General features: G+C 38.7%; 1 non-coding gene across 1 annotated transcript; it reads left to right on the top strand.

Annotated features, from left to right (window-relative positions):
- Positions 1–258: 258 nt before the first annotated feature.
- LOC126008019 (small nucleolar RNA SNORA51) lies at positions 259–385 on the top strand. The gene has a single exon (XR_007495456.1). It is a non-coding gene; the product is annotated as a small nucleolar RNA SNORA51 (small nucleolar RNA).
- Positions 386–4,163: the final 3,778 nt, after the last annotated feature.

Genomic DNA, 4,163 nt, shown 5'->3' with positions numbered 1-4,163 from the left:
TGTTTCTCTAGTGGGTCTGTCTCTAAACTTATTAAAACAATAAGAAATACATAGATAAATACTTTCACAATCTAAAATATCACAACTGTTCCAATTTGTGAATCTCTTTTCCCTAAGTATACTGTAGAAGAATGGAGAGGATAGGGTAATATAGAGAATCACATACAAAGAGAATGAGAGTCAAGAATTATTTAAAATTAATGTGTCCTGGAAAAATTATATATATATGTATATACATATATTAAAAATTAAAAAAAAGAAAAGAAAAGATAAGGCTGTGTTCTTTACACTGACTGTATAGACTGTATGGGGTACAGTAATGCACCCCATATATACCTCAACACAGGCCCTTTGCCTGGTCTGTATTGTAAATTGGGGGACAAAACAATAAATAAAATTAATGCATCCTGGGGATAAAGTTACAAGTGGTCCAAATTTAAACATGAAGATAGTGGAAATATAATGGAGTTCACATTCAAATTTTGGTGAAATCACATTATTTTTGAATTATCATGTTAATTAGTCAACTAGATATTTTTGGACATTCCAGGTAAAAATACTATTTCAAATTAAGATTTGAAAATGATTGGCATGGAGGTACCTTGAGTTGAAATTATAAAGTGGTTACTTTGACCGTAATTCTAGGTGCCATTTTGAAGGTCAGAGTTACAATACAACAATACAAAAAAAAAAAGCTAGAAAGTCTTAAACCATTTTAATCCATCTTCTGTGGTTGGTGATCTTGGTCTTTGCACTGAACCTAGGGTGGCACCTAGGATAGCGTCTTTCTTTGTGCTTCCAAAAGCCCCCTTCCATTACAATTGTCTCTGCCGGACCTTTGGGACTGGGGATCATGATTATTGTGCAGGTCATAGTTCAAGCCCTAAACTAGGGCTTTTTTATTGGTCCCAAGATGTATACAGTCTGGTCGTGGTTCTTGCAGCCAGACATCTGCAAATCCCGATCTTAGTTTTTGGACTTACCAAAGGGTGCCAAGACTTCTGGTTTTGTCTTGTCGTTAGTTGGTAAGGTAGGCTAGTCTGCTCTAAGGTCAAGATGTTCGCATTTTCCTCGTTGTCAGGATAACATGTTAGAGCTGGGCCTTGTTGTTAGTCCCGCTGTATCAAGGCTGTCCCGGATAAAGTTTGTTTCCTGCAGCTGTTGTGAAGAGCTGTGCCGTTTCTATGCGGGGATCAAGGGTTCAAGGCTGAATGAATGGTATCTAATCACCTGAGGTCTAAGTTGATTCCACATGACATATTTTCAAGGCAGGAGATATCCCCATATTGTAAACAACTATGAGTTCCTATCTCTAGTAGATAGGAGCTCTTTTTTTTTTTTTTATATGTAAGATTTCCCCTTTACTTAGTGTGCCTTTGCAGGGGGAAGTGGTGCTACATTATAATGTCTGTATATTTGTGGGTGGATTGATGGGATAACCGAAACAGGTCACATACCCAAAAACGAGGGGAAAAAAAAAGGGAATTAAAAAAGTATGTGCTCACCAATATATATGTAGGACAATCATTTAAAAAAGATAAATAAATAAATTAAAAACAAAACAAAACAAAAACAAAAAAACAAAACAAAAAAAATAAAAATAAAATAAGTTAGTGAAGTTTTTAAGGAACCAAAGTGGTACAGAGGACTACCTTACATTTGGGGGAGAGCAGGTAAAGAGGTGGTGTATTACAGGTTTTATGCCTATGTTGGAAGTACAGTTTTTCCCATTGTCTTTTGGGTTTTTCTTGTGGTGTGTGGGTTCCCAGGCATCTTCCTAACACATTCCCTGACCTTCTTCAGATTATTAAAAATTTGCGGCAGGGAGGTCTTGGAAGAGTTCTTGCATTGGGGATACTTTTGGACCTAGGCCCAGTTTCAAGGAACAGTCCGCGTTAGGGAGAATTAGTAGGGAGGGCCTCGCAGCATGAGTCCACAGGGAATTTGGCTGTCTTTTCTTTCAGGAGACGAGGTGTGGGTTTATCTGGGTGTCCCCTCGCCTGGGTGCAGGGTACTGGTTCGTTGGGTAGGAGGTCGATCTTGATGCCTAATAGAATAAGGACTGAGGGTGAAGAGTTTTAATATGGTGGGAGATCTGGATGGGATTGAGGGGTAAAGGGATAGTTGGATTTCCGGAGGGGAGAAAGGGGAAGGTATATGGGAAGGGTATGAAGGAAGAGAAAAGAGAAAATACCTTAGAGAGAAAAGGGGAAGAGAAAGGGTAAAAAGTAATGAGCAGAATAGAGAAAAAAAAGTAGTGAGAAGAGAGGAGAGAATAGCAAGGGAATGCTGGTTTGATTAAAAGTGTTCGAAGAATAGAGCCTGTGGTTTAAGTCTGTACGTCTCAGGTACTGCTTCGATGATCTGAATGATCACGTGCTTCAATTCCTAAATGGAGGTATTACCTAGAGATAAAGTGTATGTTAAAGAGTTTTCTCGTGGCCATCCCGTAGTGCATGCAAGGTATGGTATCCCGTGTGGTATCCCGAGTTGCCACCTTAGTTTGTCCGCCCTTTGTATCCAAGGGCGCCTGTGGACAGAAAAGCTGAGAGGTTATTTAAAATATAGTAAGATAAAGGCATTAAAAGGTAGTGTTATGGTATGTTGCCATTGCAGTCCGTGATTTCCCTTGGTATTCTATACTTGTGTTCCTGTATACGAACTCCAAGGGATTATTGTGGGCCTTTGTTGTAGAAGTCTGATTACCTACCTGTTCTCTCTATGCTGCCGTTTCTGTTGTTATTGTTTTCTTTATGGTATATTGTGTAATCAAAAATTTGCATTATTCCTTTTTCATGTATTTTGGACATTGCTCCCACGTATATGTTGACTATTACAGTGTTCAGAGTTTCTACCATGTTAAACCCTGTTATTTGATTGTTAAGTATTAGTTGTGTATAAAATATGTGTTCTAGGTGTTTCAGAATAGTGCTACCATTCTGTGTTTTTCTTTTGTCTTCTGACTTACTTCGTTTAACATAACATGATCTAGGTCCATCCACGTTGCTGCAAAGTCTGTGATTGTATCATTTCTAACTGCCATGTAATATTCCATTGTATATATGTACCACATCTTAATGATCCATTCATCTGTTGTTGGACATCGAGGTTGGTTCCAAGATTTGGCTATTATACTGATTGCTGCAATAAATAGTGGGGTGCATCTGTATTTTGGAATGAATGTCCTTCCATCTTGGGGGTATATGCCTAGGAGAGCAATTGCTGGGTCAAATGGCAGCTCAATTCTGAGTTCTTTGAGCACTCTCCAGACTTTTCTCCATAGATGTTGGACTAGGGGGCATTCCCACCAGCAGTGGATGAGAGTTCCTTTCATACCGCATCCTCGCCAACAAAGGTTGTTTCCATTATTTTTGATGTGAGCCAACCTCACTGGTGTGAGGTGGTATCTCATTGTTGTCTTGATTTGGATCTCCCTGATGATGAGCGAAGGTGAGCATGTTTTCATGTGTTTGTTGGCCATCCTTCTGTCTTCCTCAGAGAAGTGTCTATTCATTTCATCTCCCCATTTTTTATGGCTTTATTTGGTTTTGAGGGGTTCAGCTTTCTGAGCGCTTTGTATGTTCTAGATATCAGCCCTTTATCTGATATATCAAGTGAAAAGATTTTTTCCCATTCTGTTAGCTGTCTTCTTGCATTAAGTAGGGTTTCTTTTTAGTTTGATGTAGTCCCAGTTGTTTATATTTGATGCTAACGTTCTTGCCATTGGTGCTCCATTCTCAAAGACCCTTTTGATATAAAGGTCTTCGAGTGTTCTGCCTATTTTATTCTTGATAAACTTTATAGATTCAGGTCTGATTTCCAGGTCTTTGATCCATTTTGAATTGACTTTTGTATAAGGAGTGAGATATGGGTCGATTTTCACTTTTGTACATGTGAGTTTCCAGTTGTACCAACACCATTTGTTGAATAGGCTTTCTTTGTTCCATTTCATATTCTTGCCTCTTTTATCAAATATTAGTTGGCTGTATATCTGAGGGTTTATGTCTGGGAATTCTGTTCTGATCCACTGGTCTGAGGTCCTGTCTCTGTTCCAGTACCATGCTGTTTTAATTACTATGGCTTTATAGTATAGTTTCAAGTTAGGTAAGGAGATGCCTCCCAACTTCTCATTTTTCAGTATGTGTTTGGCTATCCTGGGTCTT

Source organism: Suncus etruscus, chromosome 4, assembly GCF_024139225.1.
Source record: "Suncus etruscus isolate mSunEtr1 chromosome 4, mSunEtr1.pri.cur, whole genome shotgun sequence".
Classification (NCBI taxonomy): Eukaryota; Metazoa; Chordata; class Mammalia; order Eulipotyphla; family Soricidae; genus Suncus; species Suncus etruscus.
Note: the sequence above shows the minus strand (reverse complement) of the source record. Positions and strands in the feature narration are given on the sequence as shown.